The sequence below is a fragment of the Sebastes fasciatus genome, chromosome 23 (genome assembly GCF_043250625.1).
Source record: "Sebastes fasciatus isolate fSebFas1 chromosome 23, fSebFas1.pri, whole genome shotgun sequence".
Lineage (NCBI taxonomy): Eukaryota > Metazoa > Chordata > Actinopteri > Perciformes > Sebastidae > Sebastes > Sebastes fasciatus.
The window spans coordinates 4,595,271-4,617,582 of record NC_133817.1 but is presented as its reverse complement, the minus strand read 5'-3'; the positions used below and the strand labels follow the sequence as shown (position 1 = coordinate 4,617,582).

Genomic DNA, 22,312 nt, shown 5'->3' with positions numbered 1-22,312 from the left:
CGTACCCCACCTCTCCCCAGCTCCAGCTCCCCCGCCACCCTCAAGAATAAGCGGGTATAGCTAATAGATTGATGGATGGGAGTCAACAGAGCAGTGGACAGCTTTGTTTAGTCCGTCCAAATTGACTTAAAGTGATAGTTCGGGTGCTTTGAAGTGGGATTGTATGAGGTAATTATCCATAGTAGGTGTATTATTTACAGTAGATGACGGACAGGAGCACCGGCACCTGTCCTGTATTGCTTTGCTCCGGTGTCGGTGCCCTTGTCTGTTTGTCGATGCTTGGGGCGCGCCGACCGTCATCTACTGTAAACAATACACCTACGATGGATGACGTACCTCATACAACCCCACTTCAAAACACCACACTTTGAGTCGTTATCTTAAAACGGGTGGAGCAATCTATCTTCACTGGTTTCCAGAAAATGCTTTTAGCTGGTGAAACCACAGTGGAATCAGAGAAATGATGACGTTACCACTGGCACCTCATTGTTCTTAGAAAACAGTGTTGAAGATGATACCGGACACGTCGGTACGCTGCCCAGGGATTCATTCATCGTGGCTCCACATGAAAGCCTCGAGACTCGAGACAATGCCATGTGCTTGATAGGCTGAAACTATTGGAATTTGTGTAAAATATCGGCGGCTGATTGGCGCCCACCGTGCGGGTGTTTGATGTAAGTAAGAAGCAAGGGCTTTTTTTTTTCCATACTCTCTTTCACATTCTATTTGATCTGCAGCTCGCTCTGCTCTGATTCATTTGGAGTAAAAAAAAGAAAAAGAAATTGCCAGCTTTTGAATAAACAGGAGCTCGGCAGAGAAGATGAAATAACAGCAAAAGGTTCTGTCGTATCTTTTCTGCGACAGTGCTGTTGAAGTGATGATGAAGGATGCTCCGAGGACACTGTTCTTGCTGGTAAATAGAGTTTATTACAAACAAGCCACACATGTCATACGAACGTCTATAGCAGTCCGGAGGCCTCAGGTCGAATATGAAAGTCCTGCAGCTTGGGGGCCCGCGCCCACCTTATATCGGGTTCAGGCCCTCCAATCACCGAGCTAAGATATGAACTCATGTCTTAGGTATCTCCTACATGTTTATCTTTCAGCCCCTGGCCTTTGCCCTACTTCTTTCACATATGTTTACAATTAGGGGCCTCTCAGTCCGGCATCAGACCTGAAAATATACCACATATTCCCCCCTTCGAGACTTAACAAAGTCTCGAAAAAATAAGAGAAGAAACATACAGGTGTATTAACATGACAAATTTAACAACCTGTCCTTATTACCATTGAAACAACTTTATGGAGTATAAAAGTGAGAGTGAAAAACCTGTCAGGCAGCTAATCTTTCTTGAACAATGTATTAAACAATGTATACAGGAAAATTCTCTCACGGTCCCTCTGCAAAGGCGACCATACATAATACTCCATAATACTGAAATACAGAATTTTAGCAATTTGTATATGGAACTGATTTAAGCAATGCATATGGAACTCTCAGCAAATTAAAACAAAACAAATGTCCAAAGTCAGGCTGGTCGACCCATCGCACCCTTCTATGAACCTTTTCCTGCCTACCCCACTGTCCCTAAACATCGAGAAAAAGAAAAAGAAAACATCTGAGGTCCCATTGTATTTAGAAACCATCATTTCTCAAGCATGTAATACACAAAAAAGAAAATTCCTTTTCAATAACACTAAGGTAACATCTCAGAGAAGACATAAGACTGTATAACGCTGTAGTTTCTCAGCCGCCTTGACGCCGGTGTAGTATCGATGACGTCTTGACTCTGGATGTTGTATCGACAGTCCACGTTCAGAGTTCCTCAGGCCATTCGTATTTTCATGTTTGAAATGTCTGAATCCATTCAGCCCCTCGGAGTCCCTGACAATCCACCACCCTCACAGTGTTCTTCCCCAATATGTTCTAGAATGAAAGAAAAGAAAACCAGTATCTTTTGCATACAGAACAGATACAAATTAAAACATCAAACACAGAATAAGATAAGTAAAAATGTAAATATTGTCCATTAATCATATTGTTCATTTGTTGCCATATCCCCCCTTCGAGACTAAACAAAGTCTCGAAAGAGCAACACAACATCAACACTACAAACTACACAAGCCAAAAACAGAGGTAAACAATATGATTATAATCATATGAGATATTTAAAATGGATATTCCTCCACCAATTCGATCTTTATGGCGTCATCCTCATCCACGTCCGTGTCAGCTTCGTGTAATAATGGCATCAGCGTTTGATCGCCGGGCAGCACAACTCCAACCCATTTAATTATCATGGCCTTTGCAAAGGTCAACAACAGCGTGCAAAAACAAAACATCACACACAACGACATAACGAGCGCTACCAAAACCTGAACTAACACTGCTCCTAGTGGCCCCAATTTATCCTGCAACCAAGCGTTTGCAGACCATCCCGCGTCTTCTGATGGGCCAAACGCATCTCTTATGAGCTTCAATGCCTCTATGACACTAGTCATATTGTCAGAACTATCAGGAATCAACGTATAGCAAGCATCTCCTGATAAATTTAAAGCAACACATAAGCCCCCTTGTTTGGCCAAAATATAATCAAGAGCCATGTCATGTTTCAGCAACGTCAGTCTGTGACTTCTCTGGGTGTTTGACAACAATTCGAAACCTCTTATAGTTTCGTTTGCAAAGCCCTGTAAGGTGTATGTAATGTTGTCGATGTGATCTGCCAAGAACGCTACCCCATACCACGGAAATAAACCTATTCCCCACTTTTCTCCTATACTTATTCTCCAATGGTAAGACTCCAGATTATGAAATTGCGCTAATTCTCTTTTATTCCGACTTCCAGAAGCAACATTAGATTGAGCCTCATCAGATGCTTCTCCCTTCTGGACAGAAAAAACTTCATATGGGAGTTTCAGTGTTGCCATATAGCAACATCCTGTCCACCCGTATGGTAGAAATAGATAAGCATTTTCACCACAAATCCACCAAATATCCCTGAAATTGCCTATAGTCACATTACCAGGCAACACTTGATGTTCTACCATCAAAGTTCTACTCGGACGCTTTGACACTTGAAAAATCACTTCATACAACTTATTCACATCCTCATCCTCACGCTTTCCTAAATCCATCATATAGCCATCACACTCTGATATTCCCATAAACATTCCAGACCCCTTATTAGTTTCATTTGAGCAAAAACAGTACTTTGCTCTCACAGGTGTCACTTCCATCGGATCAGGTACCGCTGTCATCACATTTTCATGTTGTTCAAGCAAATTCTCATATGGTAAATCTGCCAACCAAGAACAATTCATTCTAGGTTTAAAAAGGTTCACTGATAAAGCCATCACTTTATCCACTGATGACTGCTGTTGATACAAGAGCCATGACAGTACAGAAGATTGACATGCCATAGTTAATGGTTCCGGTACCGCCTCCAAAATTGAAGGCCATGTACCTGGTGTTGGTACTTTCAACACACATGGACCCTTCAATTTCTTGATTGATCTCACTGAGTGTGTTAACTGCTGAAACCATAAATTTCTACCTGCCCATGGGTCTACAATTCCCAACGCTAAAGCATCAAATCCATACGCTTTCCACTTAGCTTCTCTCTTCTGCATTACATGGTTCTGTTCAAACATCTCCTGTGATATCCGATCCGAGTCAACAAACTCCTTTCCCTCATCTACAATATTCCTCTGAACAGTCTCAAATGAATTTCCAACCTTCACTTCCTCAATCTCCTTCCTACTACTCACACTAATCCCCATCTCTAACATAGACTTCCGGCTCTCATTCACCATCTCTTTCACTTTCAAGGATACTTTGTCAAGTGTCTGTGTCACATTCTCCAATTTCTTAGGCGTCAATGTTGTCGCCAAGGTAGTACTCTGATCGAAAGCATTATCATTATTTATTGATTTCAAATTTAAAGTAGCAGTCTCTATACGTGTGTTATTTACCTTTGCAGTGGTTACTTCAACAGGTCTTAGGTTTGTTATCATAAGTCTCACCTTACGACTTATGTAACTTCCAATCCAAGAGTGGCTAGATGGAACAAATTTAAACTCTGGCTCCCGATATGTACACATATATTCCCCTTCATCCTCCCGAGTAACGTTGCGCACTGCAAGTGAACAATCATCTACAATTTTCGTATACCTCATATCATTATACAATAAGTACTTCCTTTGATTATAAGGCGGACCGTGTTGTCCAGGAAGTATCAACTCCACATCCTCTCCACGACTATTTTCCCACTTGGGAAAATCGTGAATACGGCTATTCCCTATTCCACATTTACAAGGAAGAATAACCATTTTTCCAAGCTTGGCTCTGACCACTATCTCTTCAGGTTTTTTCGTCGTATAAATCTTATTAGGTACCTCTGTTGTTAGCTGTGACACATTCTCTACCATCCTAAGTTTCATAACGGAGAGGTTTGACCCTCCTCCGGACTGGCCTGGGACTCCTTTTCCCAACTGAACCTCCGAGTTTTCCCGCAATGGAGTCAGATCTCTTTGCATCCTCTGGTGTGTCACTCTCCACTGAAACATGCTCTGTTGTTTCTGGGACATATTGGAATTTGATGTCCCCAAATACATTTCCTTGTCCATCATCAACATTATCATTACTGACATCATCAAAAATATGCTCAGCATCATCGACATTTTCCACAATCTGGACAATCCCCCCTTCTTGATTTTGACTTGGGAGATTCTCATGCATCTGCCCTTCGGCTGCCTGTTCTCCCTCATTTTGTTCCACAGAGTCATCTCGACTCTGTGTGGGTTGTACCTCTTCTCTGGGTGCTTTGACGCAGTGCGATAAATGATACCAAGTTGGAGATCCCTTAACCTGGACCGCGGTTCCAGTACTGCGAACCACTTCAAACGGTCCCTCACGGCGTTCGTTATACCACTTCCGTCTAAACACCTTCACGAACACCTTGTCTCCAGGTAGCACTGTGATCCTTTTTTGCTCAACGAGCTCCTCCTGCACCTCCTCCTTAGCTTGCCTGTCAGACACATATGTGGATATTCTTTTATGTAGATTAACCATGTATGTGACATACGTTTGCATTTCATCTTCCAAAAGGGCCAAACTTGGACCTTTCCCACTTGTCCGCAGACAAGGCGTTGGCATCAGTCTTCCTGTAACCAACTCATGAGGTGTCATATGTAAATCGCGGAGCTCACTCGAGCGACATACCATTAACGCCAATGGAAGTGCTGCTATCCAGTTTAACCCTGTGTGCTGGCATATTTTGACAATACGATTCTTCAGAACCCCGTTCATTCTCTCAACGATTCCTTGACTACGTGGGCTATAGATTGCCCCAAGACGCTGTTTGATTCCTAATTTTTGCAAAATCAATTTCACCGTCTTATCCACAAACTCTTTCCCATTGTCTGAGGATATTCGATCTGGAAGTCCCCACCTGCTTATGACCTCTCTGCATAAGAACTTGGCAACCGATTGAGCATCCTTTCGTTTTGTTGGACAGGCCTCAGGCCATCGTGAAAATCTGTCCACCACGACTAGCATGTACCTTTTCCCTTCAATCGGTTTTATCATGTCAACATAGTCTATAACTAGTTCCCGCATCGGACCTCTTGGAGTTGGGATGTGGCCAGGAGGAACCGGCACTCCCCTCCGAACATTGTTTTTCAGACAGATAGTACACCTGCCTATGACATAATCAATCTGTTCAAGCAAACATGGTGCCCAAAAACCATACTCTTTGGTAATCTTTCTCTTAACTTCCCCCCTTGCAACTTGAGCTAAGCCATGCGCCTCCTGAATCATCAGACTAGTTGATTTAGTGGAGCCTGATTCTGCATAACCAGAGCCTGCTTCTTCTCCATCCTCTTATTATCCATCAGTTGCATGTGATTAAGTTTCCTGAGGGTCTCTTGGTCCAGGTCTTTTTGATCATGTTCTTTTTTCCTATACAGCTCAACTTGGTGGGCTATATGATCCGTATAACCACTCTTTGCCATGCTTCCAAGACCAACCACCTCTGCCAATTTGCTTCTCACTGGCAGGGGCAACCCCTTCTGTATTCTGGTTCGCAAAATCGACTGCTCCATTTGATTCAAATCCGGGTCATTTCCTGTGATACTTCTCCACACTTGATGAACTCTCGACACATAGGCCCTCGGGTTTTCCTCTTGTCCCAGTGGATCAATAAAAATATTGTCAGGATGTACGTTTGTCGGAAATGTGTCTTTCAGCGCCCTGCACACTTGGCCTCTACTTGCAGCAAACAGCTCTGAATCATTCACAGCAGTTCCCACATATCGATTAAGTCCAGCTTTCTGTAGAATCTCTTCCATAGCGTGAATTCCAACGAGGCTGGCCAAGAGTCTCTTTATATCTCCCATGGCCAGTTGCTCTCCCACTGTGATTTCTTCCAACTTCGAAATCCAAGGATGTGCTCCATCTTGAAGAGTAGGTAACTTTTCACGTATGTTTGACATATCTGTATTCTGCCAAGGCTTGTACTCCAACTTCCGTCCTCGGATAATGACTGGACAGATTTTTCCAGTCTCCTTCTTGTTTCTTGAGCGCAATGCATATCTCATAACTGGTTTTGGGGAGCTCTTCTTCTGTAACTCTTTTTTCTGTCTATACAGTTCCTCCAATTGTTCTTCCAACGTTCCTTGGCGATCAGGGCTGGGACTTCTATCCAAGCATGAAAAGCATTCCTCTATGCTTCTTTCGATTTCTCTCATAGTTTTCCGTGCATCCTCTTCATGGCCCTCTTCCTGGCCCTCTTCATCCTCACTGTCATCAGAGTTATCATTTCCTCTTATTTCCGCTCTTGCCAACATCCGCCTGACTTCAGGGTCATATCCTCCTCTGCACCCTTCCTGATCGCTTTGGTCACTCTCGATTCCATGGTCCCGCTTTTGCCTCCTAGACCCAAACTTTGTTTTATTCTTACTTTTGGATCTTGGATACATCGTTATAGTTGTCTCCGCTCGTCCTGTTTCTATTATTCTGTCCTCCTCGTTTCTGATACGGTAGTCACCTTCCTGACTGATCACCGGGATTTGAGGATAGATTTTCTTAGCCATCGTCTTTACCTCATAGGGTGGTGGTCCCTTCACTGGGTTCATGTGTGAGAACGATGAATTGGTATCTTTCCTTAGTTTTTCTGTTTGTTCTGTGTTTTGTTTTATTTCTTCTGCAACTTTATCCCTCTTATCGTTTGCAGCTTTGATCAGTTTCTGTCCCTCATCTTCAAATAACTGGAGAATGCCAAGCTCCACTTGCCTCTTCTCTTTGCGTTTTATCCCCTTTTTTCCCTTCTTTTGCTCAGCTTTGTATGTCGATACAAGTACTAGCATTATTCTAATTACATCTGGGTTAAGCGTCCCCTCCATTGGCCATGGTTGGTCAATTTCAGGCCAGCGTTTGTGCCATTTTTCCGATATTTTTGCAATGTTTGCGATGCCCCTAATTAAAGGATTATTCTTCTGTACTATCTCAACAGGAGTGATTACTTTCGGATTTTTAGTGTTCTTCTTCCCCATTATAACGGCTTCCTTATGTTCCGTTATTGTACTTTAAGAAGTAATTGCTGAAATTAAAACTACTCAAGGCTTATTTAGATTACTTCCCCCCTTTTTTTTTTTTTTTTTTTTAAATCCAATTACCCAATTAATCAATTAATCAATTAACCAATTAACCAATTATCCAATTAACCAATTAACCAATTAACCAATCAATCAAATCAACCAATTAACCAATTAATCAACTAACCAATCAGTCAATCCACAATTTATCCAATTATCCAACTACTCAATTAATCAATTATTAACCAGTCATTTAATCAATCAATCAATAAACAACCAGTTATCTAATCAATCAATATTCAGCTCAAATCTTCAAACAGTCACCACCTTGAATGTCCACCACATCACAGATCAGACAAACCACGCACCATAACATACATGAACTTCTGTAATTGTCAGCAGAGGTTAGACTCAACAATCATATGCCATTAATTAATCAAATGCATTAACTGATCAATCCGTTGCCAAGTTTTTTTTATTAATTCATCTATTTATTTCTCCTAACTGAGCAGGTCAGTTTCCTCTTAGGCTTAATAAATGAAAGCAGGTCTATATGTGTACCACCAATATTGCTTATGACTGAGAACACATACACATATGGAAATGCAGGTTTTGTTTTTGTTAAAGAGTTTGTGTATAAGTTGTACCGGCCTTTTTAGTAGATTGACCTGGAAAGCCTTCCAAGTTGACGTCAGCAATCCACCCTCCGTGATGTGCCGGCCCTCTGCCTTGCCTCCCGTCTCAATTCTCACTCATCATAAATGACATAACAGACAAGGAACAGGCAATGATTTAGTCTCTTGTGAACCCATAGGTCCCTTTAACAGCATCATACATTATATTCCTAACTTAAACCCCTTATCTAAACATTAAAGAACCCCACTGGACCAAACAGTTCAAATGGCAAAGGAATTTTCTGTATCTCCCAAGAAAGGGTCATCGAAAGGAATTTTGGGAAGAGAGAGAGAGAGAGAGAGAGAGAGAGAGAGAGAGGGGGAGGGTTTCAATCACTACCCTTCTTAGAGAAGTTCATTTTGTGCTTTAACAGCTTTAATTATTATATAACGTCCCTTTTAAGAAGAGCTCATGTTTTAGTCTTTTATAAGAAGCTCATGGTTTTACACACTACATTATTCAATTCAACAGTCTTCTTAGAAAAAGGCAAGAAGCTCATTGGTTTACACAATATATCATTCAATTCATTTAGTCTTTTAACCATTTTATGGCCCACATTTGGACTCCATCAGCCGCCAAATGTCACACACATTTACGCACCCACATTTTTCCCTTCTGCTCCCCTCAAAGTAAACACACCCCCACCTTTTCTTCACTCCAAAATTCTAACGCACAGACATTTTTCTCAACTGCACCCTTCCATCCCAAAGTAAACACGCACCCACATTTTCTTCACTTGAACTTTTAGATATATTCCTATGCATGCTTTCTGCCGCTATTTCCTTACTTTTTCTCGTAAAATTTCTGCTACCCATGAGATGTAAAATCTTCGACGAGAAGCTGCTTCTTGAACACCGTTCGTCAACAGCGTCAGAGTGGTAACTGTCAATCGAATTGTGATTCTACACTCTCCAGTTATTAACTGACCATCAGATGTTGTTTCAGGTTTTAATTTGGCCCATACTACAATGCTCCTCACCTGAGGGCCCTATCCTATCCGATTTGCGGCTTGTCATATGATCATTTCCTTTATTTCCTTTATTTCCTTTAACACTCTTTACATTTATTTATTCAAATTACCTGGATCCAGGTTTCCCAATTTTGTCTTTCTAAGTTAATTCCGGACTATGTCAGAGCCATCGTTACGCAGTGGCTAATATGCATGCGTCTTACCGTTAAGAAGTTTAGGGCCCCTCTTCATTAATCCTGCACGATACTTTTTAACCACCTTATCGTTACCATAAAGCTATTCTAAACTATTCCTTGTATTTCTCATACTTCTTTTCTTCCCTTTATATCTTTTCCCCCTTTTTTCATTAAATTTATCACGGAGCCTCACTTTAAACATCAAATCAACAGTACATGTCCGTAACAGAAGGTTCTTAATTTACGGTGTGTCCACACAACTCCACATAACAGCCCCAATTAATGACCAGCATTCAATGAGTGATCTCACCGCTCTGTGAAGTTGTGCTGATGGTCACCTCCGATCCTGTTCGTGACGCCAAATTATGTCGTATCTTTTCTGCGACAGTGCTGTTGAAGTGATGATGAAGGATGCTCCGAGGACACTGTTCTTGCTGGTAAATAGAGTTTATTACAAACAAGCCACACATGTCATACGAACGTCTATAGCAGTCCGGAGGCCTCAGGTCGAATATGAAAGTCCTGCAGCTTGGGGGCCCGCGCCCACCTTATATCGGGTTCAGGCCCTCCAATCACCGAGCTAAGATATGAACTCATGTCTTAGGTATCTCCTACATGTTTATCTTTCAGCCCCTGGCCTTTGCCCTACTTCTTTCACATATGTTTACAATTAGGGGCCTCTCAGTCCGGCATCAGACCTGAAAATATACCACAGTTCCTATACATTTTTCAGTTTGACCTCCGTCTTCTTCTTCTTCTGATTAGATTGTTTTGTCTTACTTGCCTGCTGACAGTTTTTGGCAGGCCTTTATGTTGACCGGCCCTTTCTCTATTTTTTATATTGGCTGCTGTGGAAGTTTGAGCCAAATGTGTGATACATTTTAAACACCACTTCTGATTTTAACCTTCTATTGCTTTATTAAACACACTGCTGTAAACTCTGGATACTCACACTGTGACCTGGAGGTTGCTTGTTCAGAGTTCAGGTCTGTCCAATACTAAAAAATAATGGGTTTATTTGGCAGTAGTTGCAGAAAAGTATGGCCGGATGTACAGACACAGCAATATTTTTTTTTTCCATTTTAAAAAAATGATGTTTTGTTTATGCAGTTAATAATTTATAGACTATAAAATGGGCCCATTAGTAGAATATGATGATCAAGATCCATCTGAAGCAGCCAGCATTGATAAAATAATAGCAGCATATATGAAGTAGTTCATAATTTTTCCTTTAGAAAACATGTCTATAACTGACATTGAGCAAGGAACAAGGGCCATTTATACTCTTTCATAGCTTCATTCATGATTATGTAAGGGGAAGTTTTGCTTTTCTTTTGATAAAAGACAGCGTAGAAGTTAAAAGAGAGACGGGAACGTGAATACATAGTCAGTGTCTTAAAGAGGACCGATTATGCTTTTGTGCTTTTTCCCTTTCCTTTAGTGCGTTATATAGTTTTTAGTGCATGTAAAAGGTCTGCAAAGTTGTCAACGCCAAAGGGAGTAACTCTCTCCCACAGAAACGCTGCTCCTGAACTGCCTGAAACACCTCGCTTGAAATCCCGCCTTTTCTTCCGTAACGTAGTGATGTCAGCAAGTAACACATTTGCATAATACCCGTCTAGCGGCTAGTTTGGCACGCCCTCAAACAAAGCTAGTTAGAGCGGAGCTGGAGCGGAGTCCGAAGGGTTTGGTCCAGTTGACCAATCACAACAGAGTGGAGCCAGCTGACCAATTGGAGCAGACCGGGCTTTTTAGGAGGCGGGGAAAGAGCTCAAACAGAGCGTTTCAGACGGAGGGTGAAAAGAGGTGATTCAGCACAGCCGGTATGAGAAAAACAAAGCGTTTTTTGAACATTGAAGCATGTAAACATGTTCTAGTAGAAACCCAGAATACCAGTATGAACCTGAAAATGAGCACAATAGGTCCTCTTTAATGTAGATTTCAGGGCTGTCCTGCCTCCAGAAATTAAGCCTTTTTTTAAATAGACTTCTGCTTCGATGGTCTACATTTCTTTGTCGTCTAGTTCCCATCCCAGAATCCTCCTCTGCTGGGACAGCCCGGTCTTTGTAGTTAGTGATCACGCTGTCCTCCCCCTCATCCAGCAGTCCTACTCCAGTTAGCTGTGATCACACAGAGGGAAGAAGGAAAGGAGGAGACAGAAGTAGAGAAACTGGAAAAGACAGCGAGAGAAAACGGAGATCCGCTGGTCTGCGTCCAGGGTTTTTTCTTCTACCCCCCGCGTGGACGTTTTATCTCTTCAGCAGCGTCTTAGTGTTGCTCTGTGTGTGGCCCAGTGGCTCATAAACATGTGCCCGTCACGCAGGATAAGCCCAGCCTCCGAACAAACACACCAACGCACATTTTGGACGGCAGAAAACATCTTTCTTCCCCTCCCTTCCCCTCCCCATCCCCTCCCCTCCATTTCATTTCGATGGCTGATGGTTTGTGCGGAGCTGTGGGCCTTACAGTACTTTCATGATGTGAGCCAAACCCATCTGGGACTCAATATCCTGTTTACCAGCTCTCAGCACTCTGAAAACCACAACAATACTGAGCCGAGGCAGAAGTTCAGAACTCATTACAGTTTGTTCAGGTCACGGCCAAGGTCGAAGTCTTCTCCTTCTCCGTTACTCTGCCACCCCCCGTCTTCAGAAAGACTCTGTTACTGCTTCTCTTTTTCTAATCCACACGTGTTGTTATGTCAGGCTTTGTGAGCGAATCTCCAAGCAACCACATCTGGTGGTCCAATAGGTAGAACAGGTGAGCTATTTGATATTACCTGTAGATCTGAAATGTTATTAGAAAAATCTGTTTTGGGAATACGTTATGTCTGTTCATTCTTATCGTTCAGCTAAGTGAGGCTATTGTCAGCTGCTCTATTTGTGAGTCATAATGGGGATGTGATCTGTCTGCTCTATTACAATCAAATGAGACAGGAGGGAAGCTGACAGAACAGACAGAGTAGAACAGAACGGAAAAAAGACTCGACTGTTGTGGTTAACGTGACACAGAACATGTAAGAAACTTGAGAAGAGTTTGCTTAGTTGAACTAAACAAATTGTTTCTAATTAAACGATGAATCACACATTTTTATGTGTAATCACATATTTTTATTTTTATATGAAGTAAATAGTGTACGAAGGGTAACTGTGCAGCTGACAGCTATAGTAGTTTTTTATTGTAATATTAAAGCCGTGTATTTTATCCCTGAATACAGCATGTTGAAATCACATTGCACCTGTCTGCCTGTTAAAAATCAGAGGTGGAAACTGCCTTTGATGTGCAATATTATATTCTATCTGTGCACGGTTACTTAAATCCACATACATATGAACACAGAAATGTATCCTTTCTACCCATCTTTATTTATGATGACGGTTAAATATTCATTCCGGTGTGTATGTTGGTTATGTGGAAAACATACAGAGTGCCTTGTGTGTGTATGTGTGTGTGTGTGCTTCCCTCTGGCAGAGTTTCAGCCCCTCCACACACTCACGCTGAGCCGTACGCCTCGTCTGGCTCACTCTGCACCCCCGGGCTATTTAACCCGGAGGGCTGTAACCTAAAGACCTGATACTGGCAGCCTGTGGCTTTCAATCTGACCGCTCTCCCCCACTTATCTGGCAAATAAGCTCTTTTAATTGCTTACACACAGAGCCCTATCAGGCCATGTAGTGAGCATGGAGATAAGGGTTACACAGACTCAGGCATTAGTAACAGGATGAGAGGACCGCAGAAAAACAGAGCTGCGGGGTCCCGGGAGGACGGAGGAGTCAGGAAATAGCTGCGGCCATCCTATTAATTTCAAACTCGCAGAGAGCCGTTCCTCCAGCTTTACTGTTGGGGCTCAGGAGGCGGCTGTTGTTCACCCCAATCAAAGCAAATTTGAATTACCTCCTAAAGGCGATAGCGTGCAGTGTACTGACGTTATCAATGGGCGGACTGGGAGTAACTAACGTGTAAAATCACACAGGTTGTTGTGCAAAACGACCTTCACGATTTCTTTTTTTGTGAAGATAAAATGACTAATGTTGAGCATTTGCCGTTAATTCAGAATCTTAATGAGTCAGATGCTTACAGTACAGCAAGGACACAGCACATGCTTCAAATTAGGATCATTTAGGAAGGAACGTGAATGGATTTATTTTACATTTCAAAGCTTTATTTTAGCATTTTTAGTGTTTTTTTTTTTAGTCAACATTCGGCCGTTTCACAGACTCCGGCGACCTTCCTTTCCAAAGAGATTTGGATTGTTGAAGTTTCACTGTGTATTGTTTTGACCCATGTGGCCCGCCATGAAGAGCGAGTCAACACAGCGGCTGGGTAAATGTCAGCTACACTAGGCTTCTAATGAGACCAGAGACTAAGGAGAGGGCTGACACCATCATAGGCTCGGTGCTGAGAGGCTCATTTACATTCTACCAGGCGACAGCTGGAGATATGAATGGAAAGAGCGAAAGAGCGAAAGAGCGAGAGAGAGAGAGAGAGAGAGAGAGAGAGAGAGGTGGAAACAGGGAGAGCTGGTGAAACCAAGAGGCAGCAGGAGAGAAAAAAAAAAAATGGTAGTTTTCGGTTTTGCTAACATTTGAAAATGACCTCATTGGTTGAGTTAAACCTCAGAGTTTGGAGCCAAGGTTATTTTTTTTCTGGTTAATGCTACAAAAAATCTATATTTTTACATTAGAGGTGCTAAATATAGGATTGGGAGCATCTCCATTGCATCTCAACAGCTTTCAACATGCCAACGGTGCTAACAGCGCAAACAGTCCAAACAGCGTTAACCTGAGGGACGTCGGTCCGGGCGGCGTTATCAGCTGTAGCCGCCGTATGAGAGCAGTGCAGAGCCAGTGGAGCACGCTCACATGCACGAACCAGGGTTTACGATACTTTTTTTTTTATGGCCAATATGGCCGTTAATATTCCAGGATTCCGGCCATATTGACCAACTACCAGACATATGTTTTACATAGCCATATACTAGCCTACATTTGACATAACATGAAAATAAGTTAAATGAAGAAGCGTTCTAAAAAATAAAATAATAGTTTGATTTCCGCGTTTGTCAAATTCAAAATAGTGTTGTGTGGCTTTGAGGGCTGCAGACTGCTGAGTAGTTTGAAGCTTCGTTCATAACGTTGGCATTCAAATTATTATTAATACCTTACCAAAACATTGCATGCAGTCCATCTTCTCGTCCCCCTCTCACTTTCTCTCTGTCTGTAATGTAATCATTATTCATATTTGTCTGTATTTGTGTATGAAGACCGGCTTTTTATTTATTTATCTGGCATATTTCTCAACTGATCGGATCATTTAATCTGCCGGACAACTACATGTGATGCCGGCTAAAAGCTGTCATATGTCGGCTAATGTAAACCCTGGCACGATCACGCACTAAAAGCACAGGCGGCCGGCCTGGCTATGTCAAACAAAGCATGGAGAAACTCTTATTACAACACACACAGAGGGAGAGAGACTTCATTCTCTGCTCAGGTAGACATTACTCCTCTATATCTTTACATATAAAATAGTTGTTTGATGCTAAATTTTGCATCTTTAACAATGGAAAAAAAAATGCAATGAAAACAATGTTGCAGTTCCCCTCAGCAATACGGAGCGTTTTAGAGTCTTTCAGCTGATTGTTCTGGTTTTACGCCCGCTACCTTGTTTTAGTTCAGTCCCACCGCTCTCATCACAGACAAAGTTAGCAACTAGCTGGTGAACATAGTGGAGCAGTTAGCAGCTACAGAGCCGGATATTTCCCTCAGGAGTTGGTGGAGACCAAAACAGAGCTAAAAGGAGAGTGAATATATTAGACCTGCTTTCCAGAATGAACACAAACACGACTCCGAACGAATGCTAAAGTTGCTTTGCATCTGTTGGATGTGCAAACAGGTAACTGTTTTCAAACTCGTTCACCATATCAACTATATGAGGTGATAATGTGTCAATGCTATCATGTCAGGAAGAGTAACGTGTCATGATTACCAATGAGTTATTAATAAGCTACCTCCTAATACATTTCCTGAATCACCAAATGACTTGCCAAACATTAAAGCAATAGTTTCACATTTTGAGAAATACATTTATTGGCTTTCATCGGAATAGTGGATCAATACCACTCTCATATCTGTACGCTGAACATGAAGCCAGCAGCTCTACCCAGAGTGTGATCTAACACCTGAAGACAACAGAAAGCTTTTTTCTCTGAGACAGTCTCGCCCCCCCACACTATAATGAAATAAAAATGGGTACAACGGAGAACAGAGACAGACCCATTTCTGTATCAGTCCTATTGGTGCTCAAAACAAGATTTAGTATTGATAGTATTGACGCTTCAGGTATTGATCCGCACCAACCCCTCGACTGAACCTCAAGAAAAGAGAACGACATACGTGAGTAGAGAGATAATGTTATGAAGCCTGGAGCTGTGCTGCTAAATACAGCAGACCTTTCAAGTTCAGGCCAGACGTGTTAGCCCACAGCTATCTGGGTAATCTGGTCTGCCAGCCTGGTGACCTTTCAACAACATGATCATCAATGAATAATAACAGAGGTATTTTTTATATATATATGGTAACTTTGCTTTCAAGCTTCTATTTTATGATCTAAACATGTTGGCGTAAAAATAAACTATGCAAAATCTGCTCTACTGTAATCAAATGTCATGCAGACTGTCTTGTGTATTTAAATGTGATCCTGAAAAAACGCCCTGAATTTCTGATGGAGAATAAGGAGCAGTGGAGGCGGTGATGAATATATACTCTACATCTCGTCTCTGTAGCTCCCTATCCGCTCTGGCTCAACGTCAGGCTACTATACACTTGTGGGAGAGACAGAGAGAAAGAGAAGAAATGCAGTCACATTGGCTTGCGAGTACAGTAACATGCCAGAAATGAGTAACAGCAAGCCTCCAGACTGCAGAACCCACTGAGCTCCGGTCTCGAGGCTCGGGGAGATCTGTTGATTTGTTGACGTATACGTGCCAGATGTTGCAGGTGCCACTTGGGACGGTCGCCAATCTGTTGTAGTTGCCGGAATGTTCAAATTATTCAATTATCAATGTGTTTTGGTCTGTATCACTGAATGACAGAGGATTTGAACCGGGGACAGACTGACCTGTAGACCGTCAGCACCTTAGGTCGAGGTCTTAGCAAGGTAATCGATTACTGGTTTGCTTGCTGATGCATTTGAACGATAATGCAATCACTGTTCAAACCACAATTAAAGCCCTCAGCTCTACAATGTTTTATCCACCTTATTCCTAGCCCATTGATAATGTGCCTGAATCAGTCTCATCACTGTCATCAATCCTGTTTCAAGGCACAGCAGGCAGCTGTTTTCAGTAAAAAGCTCTGTACGTTAACTCCCCAGCACCGGACGACAAACACACACAGCTGGCCATTATACATATACAGTAGGCATTATAAAAGTACAGACTTTCATAACACTTACTAATGACATTACTTATACATATCAGCACCAGAAGCCTGGCTTTATAACAGGATTATCAGTTAGTCCAGTGTCAGTATTGTTTTGGTTTATTTATCCTGTACAGCAGATGTCATCTCTGGACAGGCTGTGGTGAAATCCAAAAAAGAAGTGATGTACTGCACTGATGGAGGGTGTCACATCTGTCAGTGAGAGATGAAAAGCAGTGCCACATAACACCCTGTGACCAGTCAGCACTGGATCTGACTGTTAGAGAAGGAAGAGTCTTCTTCTTCTTCTTCTTCTAAAGCCGCCTGAGCACATTGGTGGAGGATTGGTTTTTACTCCCGATGAACTGGATGTTTCCTTTTCAGTCACTCTGAAGGACACGGCGGTAATCAAGTTCTCAAATAGTCAACTTTAATGAGTTTAAAGCAGCATAGGAACCAATTACATCGTCAAGCTCGAGGTGTTGACAGCTAATTACAAAGCCCGGAGTGAGGAAACACTTGCAATGAGCGGTCTCGCTTCCTCGGACGTCACACCTGTCTGACTGTAGAGATGACATCATATTCAGGCAGCACTAGATGTGAGAATTCACCCCTCTTATTGGTCTTGATTGTAACAGAGGAGACCGCCCCATCCGGGGTTTACATTAGAAAGAATTGGTGCTGGTCCAGATTTCAATGTACCGGATGAATGGGAGAAATTCGGGTAAAATATTCTATTTACTCCAATGGGAGAAGTGAATGTGAACATAGATTATATGACAAAAATATTTAATCATGATTAATCCCATGATTGTCCATAGTTAATCGCATTAGTGGCACATTTTTTATCTGTTCAAAATGTACCTTAAAGGGAGATTTGTCAAGTATTTAATACTCTTATCAACATGGGAGTGGGCAAATATGCTGCTTTATGCAAATGTATGTATATATTTATTATTGTAAACCAATTAACAACACAAAACAATGACAGATATTGATCCAGAAACCCTCACAGGTACTGCATTTAGCATAAAACAATATGCTCAAATCATAACACGGCAAACTGCAGCCCAACAGGCAACAACAGCTGTCAGTGTGTCAGTGTGCTGACTTGACTATGACTTGCCCCAAACTGCATGTGATTATCATAAAGTGGGCATGTCTGTAAAGGGGAGACTCGTGGGTACCCAGAGAACCCATTTACATTCACATATCTGGAGGTCAGAGGTCAAGGGACCCTTTTGAAACTGGCCGTGCCAGTTTTTCCTCGCCAAAATTAAGCGCAAGTTAGGAGCGTTATTTAACCTCCTTTGCTACAAGCTAGTATGACATGGTTGGTACCAATGGATTCCTAGCTTTCTAGTTTCATATGACACCAGTATCGTCTCTCTAGCTTTAAAACTGAGCCCGGTACAACCTCCGAAAGATCGACTATGTTAATGCGTTAAAGAACTTATTGGCGTATTATCACATTAACTTTAACAGCCCTACATTTTACACATGACGTTCAGATTACTGATCACAAAACTGTTGTTTCATGCGTTTGGCAGCTCTAGAGGGAGTTTTCTTAAATTGGATGATGTCATCAGGGTTACTGAGTTGCTTTATGGAAATTGTAGGATCCTACCTTTTACTATAGATCAGGGTATCTTGCATTGATTTAGATAATTCTTTGAATTTGCCTCGTGTGACTCCCCCAACTTCATGAAGTACTAAAGAAGTACCTCTTTAACTTAATTCAAGTAGTATTCTTGGTATAACACCAAAATGGTGATAATATTACACTTTACGGGCAGATTGGGTTTAGTTTATGAAAAGATGTGATATGAGGACAGAAATAGAGACCAAAAGCTTTAATAAAATATAAATGTTCTCTTAACATCCACTTCATGAAGGCACTCAGGGTATCAGCACACCCCAGCAATTTGCAGTTGCTTCCCGAGGAGGCTTTGTTCCTCAGGAGGTGTTAGATCTGATGCAAACTGAGGAACATCTGCTCAACATAGCACTGTCTGTATTCGTAATGAGACTGAAGGGTGTGTGTGAGAGTGTGCACATGACGGTGCACTGCTATCCAAAGCTAAAATACAATTTAAAAAAAACAACTGACAAGAGCAGTTTAGAAAACGATGCACAAAATGTCTATAGATTTTGAATTAGAAGAGATTTGCTTGAGTGACATACATCATCTGCTTTGACATAATTATTTCTGGCATGTAAAGTGAACTTCATATCAAACACTTCTGAATTTGTTTGCTCTCTTGAAGCTGTCATTTCAGTCTGTAATGACCATCAGCTACCAAATGGAGAAGCTTTTTTTGGGAATGGTATGTGAATCTATTAGTAACTAGCTCCATGGCTGCCAATTTAGCATCATTATGAGAACTATTAGGATGGTCAGCAGGCCTCTGTGACTACTCAGATTGTATTCTTATGAGTTTGACTGCTCACTTATGAGATGTTGTAAGTCTGTCCCCTCCAGTCTTCTGTCTACTGAGACAAAGAAACGGTCGACTTGTCTGATAAGAGGCTCGGTGTCTATTCGAAAAGCTAGACGATGCCTCCCGGTCACAGCGTTGTGTACAGAAATCAGTTATCAGAAATTCATGACTCAATAGCATGACACGATTGTAAGAGTTGTTTTAGGGGCTTTAAGTAATTATCTCTTTTATTGACTGCTATAGGCGGCAGTAGAAGCTGCAATAAGTTTATCTCTTCCAATGAAAGTCTGTGGAACACTAAACCACCACTACAAGACAAGGAAGCTTGTAACGCCATTAATGCTGAAAGTATGAGCTCCACATTCATTTTAAAGAGGAAACGTTATGCCTATTTCAGGTGCATACTCGTGTTTTGGGTTTCTACTAGAACATGTTTACATGCTTTAATGTTCAAAAAACGCTTTATTTTTCTCATACCGGCTGTGCTGCAGCACCTCTTTTCCTATTTTCCTAAACCTATCTAAGTAGTTTGTTGCCTAACCAAGTTGATCTTTTTCTAAGCCTATATAAGTAGTTTTGTTGCCTAAACCTAACCAAGTCGATCTTTTCCTAAACCTAAGTAGTTTTGTTGCCTAATCCTAACCAAGTCGATCTTTTCCTAAACCTAACTCGGTAGTTTGTTGTCTAAACCTAACCAAGTCGATCTTTTCCTAAACCTAAGTAGTTTGTTGCCTAAGCCTAAACAAGTCGATCTTTTCCTAAACCTAAGTAGTTTTGTTGCCTAATCCTTACCAAGCGATCTTTTCCTAAACCTAAGTAGTTTGTTGCCTAAGCCTAAACAAGTCGATCTTTTCCTAAACCTAACTCAGTAGTTTGTTGTCTAAACCTAACCAAGTCGATCTTTTCCTAAACCTAAGTAGTTTGTTGCCTAAGCCTAAACAAGTCGATCTTTTCCTAAACCTAACTCAGTAGTTTGTTGTCTAAACCTAACCAAGTCGATCTTTTCCTAAACCTAAGTAGTTTGTTGCCTAATCCTTACCAAGCGATCTTTTCCTAAACCTAAGTAGTTTGTTGCCTAAGCCTAAACAAGTCGATCTTTTCCTAAACCTAACTCAGTATTTTGTTGTCTAAACCTAACCAAGTTGATCTTTTCCTAAACCTAAGTAGTTTGTTGCCTAAGCTTAAACAAGTCGATCTTTTCCTAACCCTAACTCAGTAGTTTGTTGTCTAAACCTAACCAAGTCGACCTTTTCCTAAACATAAGTAGTTTTGTTGCCTAATCCTTACCAAGTCGATCTTTTCCTAAACCTCACTAAGTTAGTTTTATTTTGAAAAGACTGGAGAGGAAATGGACATATGCATCATGTGTTGCTGGACATTCGTGGGAAAAAGCACGAAAAATACGTTGTTGAAAGTCGTACTAAACAATTAAATTCATAAAATTTTGCGACTGTTTCACAAACTTCCGTGAGACTGTGTTGAGCATTTTGCTGATTTCACAATTTACCTCACAAGCATCGAGAAGGAGGAGAAAAAAACGATTGCTCATTCTTGTACAAACCTGCATTAATGTGAATAAAGCATAATGTAAACTCATGCTGCAGTGTTTGACAAGCCTCCCAGGCAACACACCGACACCAACGCAGACCCTTGCAGTGATTTGCTGAGGGCTATATTCAGTCTGAATAGCCCTAGTGGGTGGCATTCTGGCCGGTCAGTTCGTCAGAAGGGTAATTGCTGCTTTCTTAGTGGGAATCATTTCTCTCCTGTCTTTCCATCCTTACTGTCTCCATCTACTTCTAACTATCTAATAATCTAATGAGCAAGCAAAAATGTATGCCAGTAAGGGAGCAGACTGTTGGCTCACTAACAACCCCGTTATCTATTACAAACATTCTGTGCAATAAGGCAGAAAAAGTCCTGCTTTAAAGCTCTGCTCACCAGCTAATATACATTTGTTTCATAACAGCACTGACTGAACCTAACCATATGCGTCTGTTTGCGTGCAGTTGAACCCCGTGTGTCACATCTCATGCTTTCCCAGGCTTATGACATGCTGAGCGCAATCATTTACCTGTCCAAACAGCGCGTCAACAGCTCGCAGAGTGACAGGCCCCTTTAATGGTGGCGTTTCAAGAGATTTCAGTCGCCGCTTTACCAAATACGTCGAGTCATGTGGCTGCGGAGGTTTTTAAGGGGGAACTTCTGAGTGATAGTAATGAGCTCGAGGCGACAGCAGCGCTGCGGTTGTAGCCGGCACGGCGCCCAATTATCCGCCGGCACCTGTCGAAGTCGGTCGGGGCTGTACGGAGTGGCGCCTTCAGACGGCACGCACGCAGTCCCACACCTCTTCTTTTCTACTGTATGTCCTCTACTTTCTTATAATGAGGGGGGGATTGCTATGGCACGAGCACAATGAATTGTATATTTCAAAGAGGCTCTATGAAAGGATTTCACTTCTCTCTGAATTGTCCTTTTTTTTTTCTTTCTAGCAGTCTTCGTCAGATTTTGGACTTGGCTCTGCTCACTAAAGAATGACTGAAATCAGTTTGCTGCCTTTAAACTGGAACGATTCCACTCAGCATGTATGTCTAATTAGTCAGCTTTCACATGCACCAAATGTAACCGGGTTTCTAATCAGTTCTCTACATGTACACATGTGCATGACAAAGACTTCAGACAAAGACTTATATCAACGTGACAGCTGAAGATGAAAGAAGTTATATGCAGGTAGCCGACACGTTCTCGTCCCAGCTCGTCGCACACTGAGGCTTTGTCAGGACCCCTTGGCGCCACTTTACGGTGGCAGTAAACGCATGCTTAAGTGGTGTGAATTCATAACACTATATTTTTAAAGTGAAAATGAAATGTTGCGAACAGGGGACGTGAAGGAACAATTGATTGTAAAGTGAAAGTGAAACTTAACGGGACACAAACAGCAGTCTCCTGGATGAAAGCCCTGTGTTTGTTGGACCCCATCCATCCCGGAGCACTTTCTCTGAGCGTTTAATTTTGCTGCGGATGGGTTTACATTGT

At 41.8% G+C, this 22,312-nt stretch overlaps 1 protein-coding gene across 2 annotated transcripts in view; it reads left to right on the top strand.

The window, feature by feature from the left end:
• The window catches only part of LOC141762089 (chemokine-like protein TAFA-2), an 82,207-nt gene that overhangs the window by 4,995 nt on the left and 54,900 nt on the right, over positions 1 to 22,312 (top strand). The window lies entirely within an intron of this gene.